This window comes from Lampetra planeri, chromosome 42, assembly GCF_965212315.1.
Source record: "Lampetra planeri chromosome 42, kcLamPlan1.2.h2, whole genome shotgun sequence".
NCBI lineage: Eukaryota > Metazoa > Chordata > Hyperoartia > Petromyzontiformes > Petromyzontidae > Lampetra > Lampetra planeri.
Genome location: NC_136148.1, coordinates 7,460,830 through 7,481,569, shown reverse-complemented (window position 1 = coordinate 7,481,569; position 20,740 = coordinate 7,460,830). Strand labels below are relative to the sequence as shown.

The following is a 20,740-nucleotide window of genomic DNA, read 5'->3' as shown; positions in this document are numbered from 1 at the left end:
CATTGCCCCACATAGTATGGTGGCTGTTAAGGTCACAAACGTATCAAGTGGGGTTTGGTGTACTTGGGAGTACTGGTTTTGGCCATTTTTAATTAGGGGCTTTGTACACACTGGTGATGTGCAGCTCCCCTATGGTGATGCTGGTGGTGTAGGTGGCATATTATTCAGTTGGCGGGAAGGTGTATAACTCTTCAGGAGATAATGGCTTGGCGTGAGGTTGTATCCATTTATGTACGAGCGACTGGCATGTAGGGAATCCAAAACGTGGGTTTCTTGGAGCATCGCGACATCAATGTAATGGGTTTTCATTATGATAGCGAAATACTAGCACTGGGAGAGTCCCTCAATGTTCAGTTGGAGGAACCTTATCCCAGGGCCTATCTGGCACGTTGTAGTGTGGCCCAGAAGAGGAGGAGCGTTGCCGTGGCTCGTGTTGTTGCTTTGGGGACCAGGAGGTCGATGAACGATGTTTGGTTGCCGTTTTGATAGCATTCATCGTGATTTCACACTTCACAGAGTGGACCGCGGAAAGGATGCCATCTTTCACTCCTCTCTTCCACTAATCAAGTAAGCATTGTCCTTATTTCATTACCCTCCCTTCCTCCTTCACTACCCTCCTCTCCCCCCCAGTCCGATTGTATGTGTAAGAGATATCAGGGGAAGGATTCCCACCAAAAGGAGGGGGAGTGGGATGGTGACAGGGGAAGGGGGAGGAGCAAGCGAGAGATTTAAGAGAAAGAATGGGCGGGAAGAAGGGAGATCTTGGCGGGAACGAGATTGAGAAGGCTGGGGACGAGTGTGGACTGACAGAATGACTTTGATGATGGGTACAAACTGAGTAATCATTGGAAAGATATTAATAACCATGCAAAAAATATTTAACTACACATTTTTGGACCATCTTATTTGACAGGCACTATTTTACTTTAACGAGTGTTAACATCCCCAGCGTTTAACAGTACTCTCCTTTTTGTATTTGATTGTCAACCAACACTGGGTAAAACAACATGGGCATTTTCGTTCTCTTCTAGCATGTGCAGCAACAGGTCCAACAGTTCCACATTCACTCTCTTTTAGCCCCCCCCTCCCAATACATTCCATTCATTGGCTATCATAATTCAGATAAGCCCCTCCCTCCTCCCCCCTTAACTTGTATTTTAGAACGGTTTAGGTCGAGGTACACCGATTGTTCTCTTGCACATGACGACGTTGGCCAATTTCTCTTGTAGCTCCGCCCACCACCCCCACGTTCCATTCCCTGATTACCACATTCAGATAAGCCCCTCCCCCCTTAACTTGTATTTAAGGGCTGGTCTTTTGGAATTTTTCCTCACTTGATGCAGTAATTTTAGCTGTGACGGTCCCACCTGATGACGGAGACTTGTGTTGCCTCTGAAACGTCGTGATTTATTATTTTATTTTATTTCTATTATTACTTTTAGTAATTTTTAATTTTATTTTTTACCTACGTGACTTTACCGGAAAATCCTAAGAGTATGAATCCTTGCAGTAACGAAAGCTTCAAATCTAGAGTTTCTAATCAGGCAACTCAGAAAAACGTGTGCGGGATGTACAAGAGCGAGTAAAAGGCTGTGGAACTTTAAAACAGTCAAATCTTTTTTTGCTTCAAAAACAAAGGAACCAGTTACGCCGAAAGGCACAGTGTAACAGATGACACAACATGTTTTACTAGTGTTGCACTGTAAATGGGCTACATGTACTTACCTGCAGTAGCAGACAGGGCCAACCAGGGGCAGTAACTTGGACCGGCATGAGGGTCGCTACATTCCCCAGCCCCAAAGCAGGGGGGGCTGCGGAGTGTTCTAGGATCCCCCGAGACCTCCCCTGGAACTCTGGAAGGGAGGCGTGGCCAGGGGCGGACACACCTGGGGAGGTGTATAAAAGCCGGACCTCTGGATGAGTCCGGGACAAGTCCGAAGACCGAAGCCAGAAGACCAGCTAACCTAGGACCCTGGCAACCCCACGACCCACTGCCCTTGTAAGGGCCGGGACTGAGTGGGCCAGTGGTGAGACCCTGGGAACCCCTGGGCCCGACGTCCTTGTAAGGGCCAGGACCGAGTGGGTAAGTGGTCGGGACCTGTACCTTGGCTGGGTCGGGTCAGTATAGCCTTCCCTAGGTCACCCTTAGTCGGAGGAGAGAGCCCGTGGTCCCAATGATAGGGCACGCTAGCCCAGAGGCCGTACCTCCCCAGGCAGTAGGTAAATGGGCCGCTGCCCCTTTGCGTTAAGACTGCTATTGTTACCGTTGTTGTAAATAAACGCGTTGCCTCTACAAGTCTTCTCCACTCTCCTTGAACCAACTACACGAGCATGGAAGCAATCTTGGCTTAATTCCGAGAGATTATTAAACAACACTTTTGCGGATATCTGGCTTCATCCTGGAATTCTCAAACAGTCAAATTCATTCACCATCGTTTTTCACAATTCGCTGTACGCAGTGGATGATGCACAATTCCACAAAAAACCTCACCACCAATTACATAAGAGATACAAAGACACACGCACACACGGAAACACAGAAACACGGACCCGAATATAATCACAGAGACACGGATAAACACATACACAAACACACAGATATGCATACACTGACAGAGACACGAAGACACTAAACTACAGCAAACCCTCGCCAAGCGCGAGGGTTAGGTTCCTGGAAAATGCCGCGATAGGCAAATCCGTGGTTGGTAAAGTACAGAGAGCCTATACACTATTCCAAAAATTTAACCCCCCCCCCATTCCCCTCTTCCCCCCGTTTTGTTGAGGTCTGCCTGTATACCATTAGGAATGTAATAATAATATTATTTATTTACACGAATGTCAATGGCAATTCGTTATTAACAAAATAAATGTATGTCTGATTAAGATCTCAAAATAGGTATTATCAGTAGTAACTGATTTTAATAATTATCACCCCATGTAATGTCACCTGTCTGCAATGTTTGGAGCTGCTGCACTGCAGAAGTAATCGTAGCTCAGGGAATTTGTTCATTGCGATCAGAGGGCAGCTTGTCTTTGTCCAGGACTTCTCTTGCATGGGGCCCAATTTACAAAGCTATTGTGTATAGGTAAAAGGAATCCCAATGTCATAATTTGCCGATAATATTAAATTACGTCAATGAGGTGATTACTAGAGCTCTAATTATATGGTAAACCGCAGCACCAATCGAATTTCTCACTGCTGATGCCCAAAGTGAAATTTGAAGACAGCGGGAAATATAGTTGTGTTCTTAGTTCGGCTGCGAATATACAGATCGGTGAACAAGAATATCACGTCATCATAGAAAAACACAGGTCTGCTGTGTACTGCAAATGTGTACTGTCTGTCTGTCTTGGTATCAGGTCAGGTCATACCAGTGGCGGATCCAAGGGGGGTGGGGTGATCCCCCCCCCCACCCCCCATAACCCCACCCTCTGCTTTAGACTCTGAAAACAGTAGTGTATTTATATTTACAAGATAAAGTATGTTGACTTTATTACTATAGGGTCCACATGGGGAATTTCAAGAGCCGCCTCTGGGCCGCATGTTCTCTGGGCACACAGACACTGCATCTCTCCCGTCCCACCTTGCACACCACTCCACCCCCCAGCTGTAGCGGAGGGTAGATGGCCTTTCGGTGTAAACAGGAGTCCATACTAGTCGACTCACAGGAACTCTCCCCAAGATGACCTGTGCTCATTTCACACTTCCTTTTTATCTCCTCCCTCCCGTCTCGAAGCTTCTAGAAGGTTATGTGTAGTCTCCTCCTCCTTCGCCTCTTTTCCACCAACCCTGTTCCTTGATGTCTTCCTCCGCCTCCAACTCCCTTTATTAATGTATTGACTTCACAGTGTCCTTATGCGACCCTTAGACATGCATTGTTCACCTTGATGACCGCTCTATACAGGGCCTTACGAACTTTTGTCATTTTCAGGGTCTTGGTGTCGAGCATCGTGGAGATGCTTGGCCATAAATCCTTCAAATGTGCATGTGATATTCTCTCCAATGTTCACGATGAGACCCAGCTGGTCCCCACACTCATAAGCCCCCTGAAGCCACACTTGCCTTGCTCAGGATTGGAGATGACCAACGCCTCAACCCTGCCCAAGGGGATTCACAGTCGGGTTCGCTCAGCACCAGTGACACCAGCAGCTCATTCAGGGGATCCCACATCAATATTCCTCGCCACCTCTGTACCTTGAGTCCACCACTGCACTAACGTCTTTCAAGGTAGAGAGGATAGTCCTACCAGGCAGCCAGGAGGAACTGGCTTATGAAGCAACCAGGTTGACAGTCTGTCCCTCACAAAGGGTGGCTACCTCTATTCTTTTAGGGTGCACCACCTGGTCCAATGCTATTTCAGCTCTACACTGTTCTATTCTTGCGTATAACATCAGGAATATGTTCAGGAACTAAATGCCAATATCATGGTATGCTGGCCACAACAAGAGGGCTTTAGCAGAGTTTGTGTAGTTTCGCTGTTCCTCCGCTGAAGGAGCTCATGCTACAGTGACTTACTATGTGGTGCATAGTTTGGGTTACGTGGCCACAATCACACCCCTGTGGCTTGTCTATAATTTTGCATTCATGAAGGAGGCATATTGGCCTGTTGATGGTCTGGTGTGGTTGATAGTTATGTAGTGGCATACCGCTGGCTGCTGGCGGAAAAGGGTAACTGGTGTATGGGAGTACCCACATCAGCAGGCCACGATAGACACAACAGGGGGACATCTAGGGGGACATCTAGGGGAAAGGTGACAGAGAGGAAGCCTTGAGAACCCGCTAGTAGGTTCCAGAAAAGGGGTGTGGCCAGGGCGGAGCAAGGCCACGCTGAGAGTATAAGAAGGGCCCCTTTGGGGGACCTCGTGGCTGTTGCTGGAGTGGGATCCCCATCGTGCTCCTCAAGATGGTCGTTACCATCTCGTCGCCATCATCGCTGTCGTCTTCACTCGATATTGTGCTGCTAGATAGTTGTTGGCTGCACCGTCAGTGTTAGATGGTTAGTGTTGTGTATAGGCTAGCAACAGTAATAGTGTGTACCCATGTAGAGTTGTGTATAGGCGAGCAACTGTAGACTGTGCATCCACGTAGGGTGTATTATCGCGATGGTGCTCGTTAAATAAAAGAAGTGCCTTCAAGTCTTGCTGTCTCCGAGTTAGTCACTCTAGTTACACCAATGTGAAAGCCAGGAGGCAGTACGGTGATATTTGGGGTCTCAAATAAGGTGTTTATTTTGGACGTCCGCATTACTGCATTCTGTTGGCCGCCAGCGTGCTTCCGGATCTGGGTGAGATTCGAGGGTGGCTCTGCACTTTCTGTGCCGCTAAAATGCTTCCTTCTCCTTTGTATGCATGTGGCGTGGTTGTTTATATTGCATAAGTGACGGCAGAATAGCACCAAACACTTATCCACTCGAATGTTCACAAACACATTTCTATTTAAAGGTAATCTCCAGCCTCTTTGACTCTCATTTGTCAATGCACCAGGAACAGAACATCCAGTCCATGTGCGTAATTTGTTCAGAATGAATCTGGATTGAAAAAAACGATTTAAAGTCGTATTTGCTACGAGTACAGTACAGGAGCTACTGACTAACATTAATCAGCGCTGAATCTCCTCCACTGGGCCACGGATTTCTCACTCCGGACGAGATAAGCGCATCCCAGCATGGAGTCAGCCCGAGTGTGGACTGTGTGTGCCTGACGCCGTCAGCAGTGAGAAGTCTGGGACTCCAACGTAATGGGACTGCCGCTTCCCTTGCGCCGTAATCACATGACTTGACTGCAGGCAAATGCGGCCTTCTTTCCAGTTTGCATTGATTAGCTCAATCGAGTCGGTTGCTTTCCACGCTGTAAAATGCCACCAAACTTGTTTTAAAAGCAAGGAGCCATCAGATAGGGAACAGGTAGCATAAGCTATGATGTCTTCTCATTTTTTAAATGTTTTTTCTGTTTTTTACATGGGCGTGTATCTAAACAAAATTGAGCTTGCATTGGATTTCTGTGACGAGATTTCTAAAATCTAAAATATTGTCTGTGTACAAGCATGCATAGACGTAAAGCACAACTCCTAGGCCTTTCTTTTTTTACGTTTCATGTAATGATCTAGTGTAAATGGTTAAATGCATACTCTTTGGTTCTTTCGGTAAAGTCACATAGGTAGAAATAAAATAAAATTAAACAAATCACGACGTTTCGATCGCAACACAAGCAATCCTCATCAGATGGAACAACCACAGAGCTGTAGTGGCAAGAGGTTATATAGGTAAGAAAGGGGGGAAGAGCAAGGGGGGAGAGAGAGAGGGGGGGGTAGGGGAAGGGGGAGAGGCTGCGTGAGCGCTTGGGGGAGAAGAAGTGAGGCTGGGGGTGGGGGAGTAGGTGGCGCTAGAAGTGGGAAGCTGGAGACACGGGGGGAAAGTAACTGTGGGGGCTGACGCCCCCCTCCTCCTCTCCCCCCTCCTCCTCCGCCCCTTCTCGCCGGGCTGCCGCTGATCGGGTGATCGGCCTCCCCACCACACCAGCGTCCTCTTTGTGAAGCATGGCTAGTGGCTGGCTCCCCAACGCCTCGGGTTATCCCACACACTCCCCCCGTACATCACCACTAATGCCAAGGTGGCTACTTGCACGCGCATGTCCGTGCAGGCACGCGGGCAAGAACAACGGCCAGGTTGGCGATAATATTTGCGCGTTCCACCGTTGGGTGCGATCGTCGCTACGTAAACACACTGTGTAAAACGCGCTATGTAAACACGCACGCGAACGTCAGCGATGGTTTATGATTAAATACAAATGCACGTACTCACACCACACCTACGCTCTCCTCCACACACAGAAATCACATGGCGTCGGTGTTCTGTTCTAAAGTTTATTAATGGCGCGCCTGAAGAAAAACCCTGCGTGGCCCAGAGCAAAATTCTCAGCGAGCAGTGCCCAGTCTATTCCTATTCAATCCCTGGGTGGACCCTTACTCTGCTTCTCACCTCGCAGACGTACTCACGGTGTCTCACGGTCCCTGCCTGGGGTCGAGTTATAGCTGCACTCAGAAAAAAAAAACAATTATCATATTTTTTACTGGCAAATGAGGTTCCAATGGTGTAAATGCTTACCCCGAGCTCTCATACTCTGATGGTGCATTGTCATTGAGTTGTGCGCCTTTTGGCGTCATTTGGTCCGACCCATGTGAGACTAGGCTCTAAGGAAAGCTGTCTCGGGTGTGGACCAATCAACTTCAAGGACAGTGCATACATTATCAGAGTTATGTTTTTTGTTTGCATTATGACTGCAGGTATTGTGGTCTATGCAAACATGACTCCTTGTAAAAAAAAGTGTCAGTTTTGTTGCCAGATAGAAGGGTAAAAAAACAATTATCATATTTTTTTACTGGCAAATGAGGTTCCAATGCTGTAAATGCTTACCCCGAGCTCTCATACTCTGATGGTGCATTGTCTTTGAGTTGTGCGCCTTTTGGCGTCATCTGGTCCAACCCATGTGAGACTAGGCTCTAAGGAAAGCTGTCTCGGGTGTGGACCAATCAACTTCAAGGACAGTGCATACATTATCAGAGTTATTTTTTGTTTGCATTATGACTGCAGGTATTGTGGTCTATGCAAACATGACTCCTTGTAAAAAAAGGTGTCAGTTTTGTTGCCAGATAGAAGGGTAACAAACCAATTATCATAGTAATAAGTTGATGCGATCAAAAAATGTAAGAGGCATTCTCTTGTAATTTATGACAATGAACCATGGAAAATCTGATGCTTTAATTTGTATTAAAGAAATAATTTATTAAACACAACAACGATGTACATTTTCACCCAAGGGTATGGAAGCGAATATGGTCCAAGATTTAAAAAAAATATTATTGAACTATTTTACTGTATTTGCTCTCTATATTTGTATTTCTTAAACACACACTCCATACATTGTTTACGTGTCAGCAGTGGTCGTTATGGGCCAGAATATGACGGTGCGCTGTAAAAGGATATAATGAATCCGTAACAGAATGAATGATACATTCTGTATATTTTTAGGCCCATATATGGAGTAATTTAGCATGGCTTTGCCCATATATGGGTTACTGGAACGGGAATAAACGGACTTTCAACAATACAAAGCTCAAACACTGCTTGATCCATAATCAACAACAACCGCCATTCCCCACTAAGTGGCTGTGACGTCACCACGAGGTGCTTGTGCCAGGATATGTGCACAATAAGGCCACGTGAAGTGTCAGTCAAACTCCCACTGGCAGGAGGTCACGGGACAGACCCAGGTGCCATGGGTTGATTGGCTGAGATGGCTGGCCGATGCACCACCTGTGCCCCCTCCTGATCCATGCTCGAACACATAGACACATGTATTAAAAATATCACAGATTGATCCGTGCTTGAACACATAGACAGGTATTCAAAATATTAGTTTGATCCATGCTCGAACACGTAGGCACAGGTATTCAAAATATCAGTTTGATCCGTGTTGAAACACGGAGACAGAGGTATTAAAAACATCATAGCTTGACCAGTGCTCAATCCGTGCTCGATCAGAGCTTGATCAGACATCGATCGGTACTCAGTCTGTGCTTGATCTGTGCTTGATCTGAGCTCGTTTGGAGACTGATTTGTGCCCGATCTGTGCTCGATTCGTGCACATTATGGTGCACATACGTTATTGGTTAACTTTTCTTGTTATATGTAGCAATGATATATTTTAACATTAAATAACTTACCATAACTGGCTGCACCCACGTTAGCATTGTTGCCCAGTTTTTTTGCCACAAATTAATGATGTTAACTTTTCAATTCACACACAAGGTTTAATTTATTTGATTTTCAATTATTTCACTTTAGTTATAATCATCATGTATGCAATGTCAAAAGAACAGATTACATAATGATCAATTGACAAGATGTGATGTGCACCACAAGTCTACTCTCCATCACCACACTACAGTAGTTACTAGTCTACTTATCTACTACAGTTATAATGTAGTACACAATAGTCATCCAGCACTAGCTTTTTTGGAGCAACTTTAAATACTGGTGTGATGCATTTTTGTTTGTTCCACTTTAGAGAGCTTCTAAATCAATGGACTTTGCTTGGGAAATGTGTTTGTATGACTTGTGTGATCCTTCCAATTTTATTCCGCTTATCTTCCACTTCACCCTCGGTGGAACTTCCCGATTTTTCTCCCACTACGTTTTGCCTTTGAACGCCTGAAGATTTTACCTATAAAGTTTTTTTACAGAAATTCTCCCATTTTTTTACAGGTATATGTTAGTTTAATGTACATTTAGCAATGATTACACTTCAAAAAAAGATGGATAAATAATACAAAATATATACGTAAATGTGGGTGTATCTGTGTATAATACTTGTGTACGTGTGAAATACAATTTCAAATGTTTTTTTTTCAATTTACGTTGTCTTTATTTACTCACGATGCATTACATGTGTTTGTGTATGCATGCGTTAGTTCAAGAGTATTGCATCAGGAAAAGGGCCAAACAAGCTTCAATTGACCATCGATAGAGCACTGATCAAGTTCTGATTGACCATCGATCGAACAATGATTGAGCACAGATCAAGAATGGATCGAGCACGAATCGAGCTCCGATTGAGTACGGATTGAGTACGGTTCGAGCTATCAAAGTATTCTATTTTCCAGCTTCTCATTCAGGTGATAATTGGCTTTGGCCCTTAAGTTTTTCTACTCTAGGAGAACAATGAATGCACGTGTACAGGTGTACAAAGGAGCTATGACATTAAAAATAAACAATATCACATTTTTGTAATAATTTTTTGGAAAAGGCAAATGTACAACATACTATAAATTCCCACGTGTGATAATGATTATTTATGCCACTTCGATGAGCTATCATGTGTGGTCAGGTCACCTCTGAAAAAGAGCTCGGTGGGCTTTACCTGGTAAATAAAACCATAAGCATTGGTAATTACGGTGGTACTAAATAGGTTTTATACCATCACTTGTAAATATCCATTTCCACCAATGTGTACAGGTAATGTGCCAGACAAGACAGTACTGTATATGCGTATGGATTAGCGGTGTAAAACATTGTATACGTCCGCGTTTTCTGTCTTTTGGAGATGACAGTAATCGGAGTCATCCTTCGTTTCCTAGAATAAAAAAGGTGCAATATATTCACTGTAAAGCACGGCTTTTCAACCCCTCCTTTACGTTGCACAAATGTTCAGATCTAGTGTGGTGTTAGGGCAACTCTCCGGAAATTCACTTACCGCTTGTCACAGGTTTCATCATTTGGTATATCGTACGCTCAGTTCGCTACTTGTTACGGTCAATAAAAAAAGCACAGTTAACTTTTGTGTGGCTGCTACAATACTTGGTCGTAGAAAATAAAAAGTCGGTCGCACAGTCAGTGTTACCACCAGGGAAATTGGAGCCGAGTTTAGAGTAAAAAAAGGTACCACCTTGAGTACCCTGAGAACAATTTAGCGTGCTTAAAATGTAAAAGAGAGAAAAAAACAATCATTATTCGCAAACAACTTACTTCTTTAAAACAAGTCATGTCCACTTGCTCTACAATGGGTGTGTCTGGAAAACAAACAGGTGAGGGAGATGTATTTAAGTCCGGTGTATAATGTGTACATTCAGAATGTGTACACCCCGCGTGCTTATCCTGGGTCTGCAACGACTCTGTACAAAGTGAGCTACGAGAGGGCACAGCCAACAAAGTCTTCATCACAATGCTCATCTACGATGGTGACCTACAGCCAGTGCAGGAAATTCCACATTCATATGGCGGGATTCAGGATGTTGTATAGCCCAAAAAGAACTGCCAACTTGTCAAGGTGGTACTCATATCCTGCAACCCCAGCAGGGAGGAGAGCCGGACCGACCCAGCTTGAGATGAGCTCCTGTTTGGGAGTCGATTGCTCTACCAACTTTACTGCGGACAAATTTGACGTAATGTCTTAGCGCGTGTTTTACTTTGAAACCTGTAATCTTAAAAGAAAACACAACTGCTATATCACTGCACCTATTGACTTTGTGTCCACTGCCTGTGATTGTATCCATTGACACTTTCGCAAGAAACGCATGCAACTTACTAAACGTCCTTGTCTTTTTTTTCAAATATTGCATGCGATATTTGTCTAATAATCCATAATTTTTTGTTGTTAAATGACGTGAACTATTTAAAATATATAATTGGTTTAAATACCAAATACTCTTGTGTCGTTAATTGTGTAATGACAGGGTACCACCTGTCGGCCTGAAGGAGTAATCACAGTTATGGGCATGTTACGTAATGTCTAATTATGAGTGGGGCGTATCTGGGGTAAAGGTGAAAGGAGTCAGTCGGGAAGCTCCGGGAACCTGCTCGAAGGTTCTGGAAGGGGGCGTGGCCGGAGGCGGGGCTTGGCCACGCCAGGGTGTATATAAGGGGGACCGAACCAGAGATTCGGTGCTGTTGCGGGTCCTGGCTGCATCACTGCTCGCCGTCATCTCTCTTTGTCGTCCTGCCACATGGCCGATCTTCTGCAAGGCTCTCATCGTCGCCGTCGCTGCACTAGTCAGGCAGCTTTGTAGTTGGACGCCGACGATCGGGTTGTGTAGAAGGGTCGGCTATGTGTAGCTATGTAGTACATTACATAGATGTATCGCCCAGTGTTGTGCTTAAAGTGTGAGAATAAATAAGAAACCTTCTACACGATGTGTCTCAGAAGTCGCTCACTACAATTGTATAGAGATGACGTGTCCCAATAAATTGAATGTGGGATGGATGTCTGTGTACTGTAAAGGTTTCCATCACGTAATGCAGGTTCAGTTTGTGTGATTTTGCGCTGTATAAATTGGCAATATTATTATGCGATTTCAATTCACTCCTATGCGGTTATGTGGTCGAACTGTGGAGACAACATTGTGTGTGTACTGACAATGTGTGCTACTTGGCAGGCAGGTGTCTCCTCGTGCGGTTGCACTTTGTGCACCAATTTTTTGGAACGTATCTACTCCTACTACTACCACTACCACATTTAGCGAGGGGAATCTGCATTTACCTTTGTGTAAATACTTGTAGATGAGTATCGGATACCCAGCCAGCACAATGGCCAAAATGGCCACCACCACGTGGAAGAGAATCTTGTAGAGGTCATTGGCTTCATTGACACCATTAGTTTGACTGCACGGAGTTTTCCCGGTGCCTGAAGGGCGAGGTTGCGCAGAGGCAGTGGCGCCAAACGAGTTTGGTGCTGAACTGTTGAGAGTATTCTTGATTTCTGGTGATTTTCCTGCAGATCACAGTCATAATAATAAGTATTTTGTTTTAAAAAAATAACACGTACACCATTTAACCAAGGTTGCCTTGACTGATTTCTGTATAATTTTCTATAAACATTTTATACTTTTTCATATAAATATTTGTACACATTTTTGAAAACCGTTCATATATAACATACTGTATATATCAACATATTACGTAAATATACTATATCTATAAAGATCAGGTCGTCACAGCCAAGCAATCGAATGCCCCCAACACCTCACGCTTTGCCACCTTCTTACAGATCCCACGTCTCACGCATAGTTGCCACCTGACCTCCACAGCCCACTTTTTACAGTGTATCTCCATCTGGCTGTGGTCATCTACGTCACTGACCTCTGGGCAAGGTGAGTTTAGCTGATAATGCACCCTACCACTGAGTTAACCTCCTCCATACATTAAGCATTCCGTTCCTCTCTCAAAGCTCCACCTCTTCTCCATTGCCAATTCCCTTCGTCTCCCCTTACCTCGCGCCTCCCCTGCAATTCTTTCGTGACCCCCACGTGCCCCTCTGTCACGGCCACTCATCCGTCGGCCATTGCACGCCCCTTGCCGTCTCGCTGCCTTTGTAGAAACCAACGTTTTGAAACAATCTTGTTTCCTCCCTGAACATCGTAAATCTTCCTTTGCAAATGTGATTTGTAACGTTGATCCTTACATGTGTATTGATAGTTCAATTTTAAATCTTCCATGTTATTGAGGGACTTATGTTGGTGTGATCTTGGGCTGTTTTCGTTGTTATTGTTGTTTGTGCTGCCTTGCCCAAGCTTGCATTTGGTGTTGAAAAATCGGACTTATATCATTAATGTATTTATCTATTGAGTGACTTGCTTACCTTTTTCTATATTTTCCACTCCTATCTGTGAAAATAGCTTAATAGCTCATCGGAGTCCTCCTGCAGCATAAATAAGGATTCTGTTTTCTGATCTACATCACTCTATTCTTGCTACCGGTTTTAAACCATGTTATAGAGCTCATTGATCTAAGGTGTTAATAGCAATAAAATAATAAAAATATTGACGTGAACCAGGATTGTAATGCGAATGTGTTCTTCCCATGAGGCAAGGGTGGGTATCTCGTGTCCCGGCATCTCCTCTCAGAACATTCCAAGTTTTAGAGCTTCTAAAACTCTCTTGCTGACAAAATACGCGTCTCGCCGGAACGTTGCGGTATACTAAACGTACATCAATGGCATATAATGGAGAAGAGTGACCCATAACCTTCTGCGGTTATCAAGAAACAATCTGTAATCGGTCTTTCATTTGAAAGTGGCGCCTCTTGCAATCAAAATCGCCCCCAAAGCGCCGCACAGAAGAAAAAAACCGGATACATATATTTATACAACGGCGATGGTGTACACGACCACCTTCATAAGTAATAAAGATAGCATCATGAATTGTCGTTCAAATGCACGAGTTTAATTTTCACCATTAAATACGACAACAGCAACATATTAAAGCATTGTACGATAAAGATGGCGATGAATGACAATTACCTGAGAGACAATACATCGTTGTGCGTCCAACAACTTAGAAAGAAAGTTGAGGTGCAAAGGTTACGCTGTGAGCGTGATTTAATCTGACTGAACACCGGAGAGTTTCCTCCCTCACAGACAGAGAGGATCACTGCGCGGCTTCGAGGCTCCATGAATTAATATATATATGTAGTATATAACCTTGATTTGAAGCTTTCGTGACTGCAGGAAAGTGACTACCTACGTGACTTTACCGAAATATCTTAATTTGGAGCTTTCGTGACTGCAGGAATTACTCTTTGGTTCTTTCGGTATCGATCTTCGTGTTTGTGTTTTTCAAATTTCACACTTAACTTCTAATTTAGCAATTTTTGGAAGATCGTAATCAACCAGGCTATGCGTTAATTGTGTGTTGACCGACCCTCTATGTTGCATTGCATTAAGTTTCGAAATTTTGCTAGGTTTTATTTGATTTAGTGTACTTTTTCTGTCTCCATTCGTTTTTTGTCGTTCTTATGTTCTGCTCTATGTGTCTCCGTTCCTCGTGTTTGTGTTTTGTCTCTCTTTGGAATTTTCTCACTTAAATTCTAACTGAGCAATCTTTGAAATACGTAATCAACCAGGCTATGCGTTAATTGTGTGTTGACCGACTCTCTGTGTTGCATTACATTACATTTCGATATTTTGCTAGGTTATTTAATTTAGTGTGTCTCTCTCCCGTTCTCCTAATTTTCAAGCTTGCGTACCTTACCACGCGTCGTCCTACTCATTGACATGCTAATTTTTTCTCTAACCCCTCCCTCTCTCTGCCTCCACCCCCTCTCTCTATTTAAGGCCTCGTCACAGAGACGTTCTCTCTCTGTGTGCCTATGTGTGTTCTCTCTCTATGTATCTTTGTGATATCTGTCTGCTTATATGTCTGTCTACAGTTTTCTGGTTAGATTTTTGTTGCTATTTCATTATACCTGATGATGATTGCTTGTGTTGCAATCGAAACGTCGTATGCTATTATTTAATTTATTATTTTATCTTTATACGTGACTTTACCGAAAGAACCAAAGAGTATGTAGTATATAGTGTAGCGTAATCGACAGCATGCATTCGTGTATTTTAGTCACGGTTCGGCTCTGGCTTGTTGTGTGGCTCGAGTAAGCCGGCTCAAAGCCACCACGCTTTTGCGCAAGGTATGAAGTAAGATTATAATTTGAATACAAAGTGAGAGAGTAATGCTGTTATGGAATGTCCCACCTAGGATGAGATTTGAAATCTGATCCATCGGGTCGGAATCCAATATGTGGTTCCGTCTTGTTGCAAAAACTGTATTATTTTTATTTTAGAAATTAATTAAAGTCACAATTAAGTATCCAATAAAGTCCCAGCTGATTAAACATTATTTACGTGACATGTAAATTGAATTTGAGACAACTGAATATTGATTACGTTTTATATTTCCAGGAATACAGTATATGGTGATATTATTCACGTTGCCCCATATATTACGTTAATACAGGGCATTGTGGATGTTGCTTTATCAGTGCCACCTCCACAATGGTTCCTTAAAACAAAACAAACATGGAAAGTGGCGCATTATGCGGGCGTCTCCGATTCATTTTACCTTTTTCTATGATGAGGTGATATTCTTGTATTTGGCCCTGCGTGTTCAATTGTTCACGGGCAAATATATTGCACAACACAACATCCATCCACGAGCAGGTCCACATACGTGCACATTTTCAATACCAACAAAAAAAACTTTTCATTAACCCACAAACGTTTATTTCCGCGAGACACCGCGGCGCCTTGGAGTCGACCATCGCCACTGCCACCATCATCGTCGTCGTCGTCATCATCATCATCAGCAACGCCTCCTGTCGCAGTCGCCTCTCTCGCCTCCCGCGGTTGTGGCTGTGCGGCTCCGGTCACCCCGAGCCCGCCGGCTCTCCTGGGGCGTATCAGAAACATTGCAGGGCAGTACCACCGGGTCGCCTTCCAGAGCAGTCACATTGTGCGTGGTGATTGCGGAACCTGGAAAATGTGGGCACGGGGGCATGAGGGCAGGGAGGGGGGCGGTGGAGGGAGGGAGAATCCGAATCTTAATTTATCTTGGAGAAATCCAATGAGCTATGAAGTTCTTTCCCACAGATGTCCCACAGTGCCTACTAGTATCATGATGATAAACAACTGATGATAGACGACTATCATCGTTACGGGGACGTAATGTAGAATAATTATAATCTACAATAGTTTGACTTCGCTACCACACGCTTCCTGTTATGCCCAATGCACAGGTCTCGTCAACTACAAAGTAAGTGGTTTAGTCTTATCCAGTGTTCATAAATATGAGAGAATGAAGTACAGTTTTAACATTCATCAATTATGCAATCGTACAATTTCAGGATCCCTGTTATACATATATTTCTGACAGTAACGTGTAGCCTTAACATAATTTCTTCAATATAAGACAGTTTTCAATATAGTATGTGTGCTAATGTTTACCGTAAGTTGTTTTGAAAGTAACAGCACACACTGCATATGTTAGCCTCAGGCATGAACACGATATCGAAAATTAAGTGGCTCTTGCCACGAATGCTCTTGTGTTACAAATGTAAAGCAGATTTACATGTTGTCGAGTAACAAAGATTGGCTTACATGTTCGTAACTGTTCTCTCATGAACGTACTCTGTTTATAGGGGGCGGAAATAGGCCGTGTCGTGGTTGGAAGTGCGAATGTGAACACAGACTGTGTTCCTGGTATAAATCGAGGACAAGGGGTGGCAGGGAGCCTATATATATAACATTATACAGACTTTATTATTCATATATACTCTATAGTAATACCCCCATATGCGAATATTCGATATATTAAGTTTCAGTTAAACAAACTTTGGATGTATTGCCATTATATTAATATCTGATATATTAAGTTTCAGTTGAACGAACTTTACCATTATAATAATGCCAATAAAATTGAGTAAAAAATAAAGAATTACGCTGACATCAATAAATAACACGAACATCTATCTACTGCACTATTAAATAAGAATAAAATTATAATAAGGTTTAGGCATGGCGATGGGTCAGAGAACGTTCGTTTACATTCGTCTCGGCCAATCAGTGCACAGCAACGTTCTACGTCACACAGCGATGGTGTGTGGTGGGCAATGCTACCTTATGACTGCACCGAAGACCCACTTGTGGGAGAATATATTTTACAATACAGTGTAGTGTTTCTGTAATTTATGTCGGATTTTTTATTTTAATACTGTACAGTATTAATATAATATTAGTTCAATATAAATCGTCGTTGTTTACAATATGAACGATACGTTATGAAGTATTCTTGTATGAAAAGGTAATTTACAAAGGCTCGGAACGCATCCTCATAGTACTACATTTTGTAAGTTATTTAATATACAAAGCTCTAGGAATGCATCTACTGCGAAAATCGAGGTATTACTGTACATATATATGATTCGCAAGTGTCCATCTACAGGTGTCATGCTTTTGGTCTCTTCCCACGGTACGTGGGAGGGACATATGAACACAATTTGGTATTGCATTGCTATATTATTTTTAATAAATGCACTGAAACATGTAGCAAATGTTATTTTGTTATTCAATGTATGTTGCCCCCCCCCTTCCAGTGGGGGATGGGGGGTATATGAATATAAATGACAGTAAAGATGCGTGCAAAGTAACAATTGTTTTCAATCAACAATACCACCGTCGGGATTTGATGTGCAGTAAGATTAAGAATTAGCGTCATGCAATGAGACTTGTTGTTACTATTCCTCGCGGATACCCATGATTGGCAATGCTTTTCTGTACTAACATTACCGAATGTGTTGGTGGCTGTTGTCACGTTGTGTGTTAGTGTAATGTGTCTGCAATATGCGTGGCGCTTTGGCGTGTTATTACGTTTTATGGAAACAAGTGTTTGCATCTCATGCACGCGTTAAGCTCTTGTGCTTTACATTTTACAGACGAGTTTAACAAGTAGATGCATGTGTTGTATATATTAGCGTGAAATTGCCGATGGCCAAATTGCAACAATGTCAGATACGCATTTGGTTCTGGTTTTGAAAGAAAAGGCATAAATGTAAATGAAAACAGAATTTACTGTTTAAGATCCGCTCCTTGCATAATTCGTTATAGCACGCAGGGGGAAATAAACTACCGGGAATAAATGTAAACGTCGCAAACAGGGCCACGTGTAAATTCGAGACCGTTTTCACCGTTAAGGAAGTGGGCTTGGGCAGGACACTTGATGGCTCGGAGGGGGTGATAGATGATGGACGAGACCAGTGATGGAATTGCAGCCAAAAGAGCGAACGCAATTGAGAGAACGTCCACTGCAGAGCACAAGAGCAGCGATAATAATATTGGGTTCTCGGTCAAATGCGGGCTCGTTTAAATCGGCATAACCCATAGAAAGACACTGCTTCGGTTTGAGCGAAGGATGTTGGTTTGGCATCGGTGCTATTTCTCACCAGCTTACTCAATGCGGTGCTCGACTCTGCTCGACGTGTCTTAGGTTGTGCACCCAAGGCACGTGGAGGATAGCGATGAAGCAAATGTGTTATCGATGACTCATCATCAGCACCGTACATCATAATAAGTATAACCCGTAAAAACAAAGTTTTTCACTATAAATCCTTTATATGCGTGGCAGCGAACTTAATATAAAGGATTTAAAACTATATTCGCCTGTGGAGGACGCGGGGATCGATCCCACAACCTTTGGCATGGGAAGCGAGGGCGCTACCAACTGCGCTACTCCGCCACGGCCTGTGGAGGGGTTACGCTCTGGACTCTTACACTGTGACGTTCAGCCAAAGCCATGAATGAGTTCTATTTGAATATATGTAAAATAAACAAATTTTGCCTAAAAAGTGTAAAATTTTGGGAATTTTTTTTCACGAACATTAATTGTCTAACACAACGAGTCTGTGTGGAAAATGTCAGCTCGATTGGATCACGGGAAGTGGGTTAAAAACGACCGAAAGATTTGCACGGTCGTAAGCAAGCAAGCAAGCACCGCAAGCAAGCAAGCAAGCGAACTTAATATAAAGGATTTAAAAATATATTCGCCTGTGGAGGACGCAGGGATCGATCCCGCAACCTTTGGCATGGGAAGCGAGGGCGCTACCAACTGCACTACTCCGCCACGGCCTGTGGAGGGGTTATGCTCTGGGCTCTTACACTGTGACGTTAAGCCAAAGCCATGAATGAGTTCTATTAGAATATATGTAAAATAAAAAAAATTTGCCTAAAAAGTGTAAAATTTTGGGAATTTTCTTTCACGAACATTAATTGTCTCGCACAACGAGTCTGTGTGGAAAATGTCAGCTCGATTAGATCACGGGAAGTGGGTTAAAAAACGACCGAAAGATTTGCACGGTCGTAAGCAAGCAAGCAAGCACGCAAGCAAGCAAGCACGCAAGCAAGCAAGCACGCAAGCAAGCAAGCACGCAAGCAAGCAAGCACGCAAGCAAGCACGCAAGCAAGCAAGCAAGCGAACTTAATATAAAGGATTTACCAACTAAATTAAGCTCACGATGAAATCACCCTGAATGCACCCGATCTTGTTAAGTCTCGAAGACTTGGCAGGTTTTTGAGCCTGGACAGTGCTTGGCATGGACAGGGCACAGCAGGTAAAGCATGTTGCTGCAGGGCTATGTGGTGTGCTGCTGTATAGTTATGTGTACGTATGTACTTTTAACTTCTTTCACGTCATGCGTAGCCAACCGCACTAATCGGAGGTGCAGGGAAACGGCAACAAACTAAACACAAAAAGCATTTCGAAAGAAATTAGTTTTTAATCTAAACTTGAAAGTGCATAGCTCCAGTTGCCTTCCTAATATAGGAAGGAAGTGAACGTTCCAGACGGCCGCAGAAGCGCATCTGAAAAGCGGGCGATGCAGTGATGCCTAGTCAAAATCCACTGCGAGGATGACCGCAACGACCAGCGTGGTGAAGTATGCTCATATAATCTCCCCCCCCACACATACGGTGTGGGGAAGCCCTCACTTTACACGTGCACAAGCATAACCTATAGGGTTACAAAATGCCCAACATTGCATCAAACGTAACCCGTGCGTGTTGACACTTGCGCGCGTTTACGCGTGCACACTCTCTGCACGCTTGTTGCATTTAATGATGAACGCGTGTTAGCTGATGTCAAATAAGTCGACAGTGTGAAACTTGCCTTGCCTGAAAATAGCTATGAACACCAAGCAACATTCGAAGAACTTCATTCCGTGACCCCTAAACACGAGAGATACACACACACAAACACGGGGTTCAGAGGTCAACTCTATACCGTCCCTGCTATGTACCAAAATGTACATTGGAACAGAAATACGATTACAATTTTGTAAACGTCGCTGCTGTTAATTCATGCACTTTACATAAATAAGAATGTACAATTCGTGAATGCAAACAAAAATCTATTTACCCTCAGAGTCTTGTGCCAGCAAGGAGGTTCAACGCCGGTGCTTGCTTCCCCGCTGCAACTGACGCTCGTTCAGAGGCCGCTCACTTTGCTCCCAATCGATCGCTCACAGCTTCAACTCGCATGGTTCCGCACGATTCTCGAGATAACCACCGCATTGACCATACGCGAATTATAACAATTCCTGCCTCATCGGGATGAAACCCGTTCCCAGCCGTTACTTTATTGCACAAAAAAAAAACACCAAATGTTTCCATGAAGTTCGCAGCATTTATTTATTATTATTAATCTCATAAAACAATCATTGTTCTGGGGAGAAATGTAGAACCCTGTGTTTTAATGTGTTCATATTAAATGTACATTTCAAAACCAGTTACCCTTTTATTCTTCCAGGTACGGACTAATGACATGTGTGTGTGTGTGTAGCGGTTAGCGCGCTGCGCTATGAACCCGGCAACCCGACTTCGGTTCCCACTTATGGCCCACACCAGTGATGATTATCTCAGCCAGTACTGG

The 20,740-nt window shown here is 43.6% G+C and overlaps 1 long non-coding RNA gene across 1 annotated transcript; it reads right to left on the bottom strand.

Annotated features, from left to right (window-relative positions):
- Window positions 1–7,191: 7,191 nt before the first annotated feature.
- On the bottom strand, window positions 7,192–20,728 carry LOC144732355 (uncharacterized). Its single transcript, XR_013588178.1, has 5 exons — window positions 20,228–20,728; window positions 19,979–20,037; window positions 12,034–15,795; window positions 10,524–10,567; window positions 7,192–10,131 (listed from the first exon to the last, which is right to left on the bottom strand). It is a non-coding gene; the product is annotated as an uncharacterized LOC144732355 (long non-coding RNA).
- Between the last annotated feature and the right edge of the window lie 12 nt (window positions 20,729–20,740).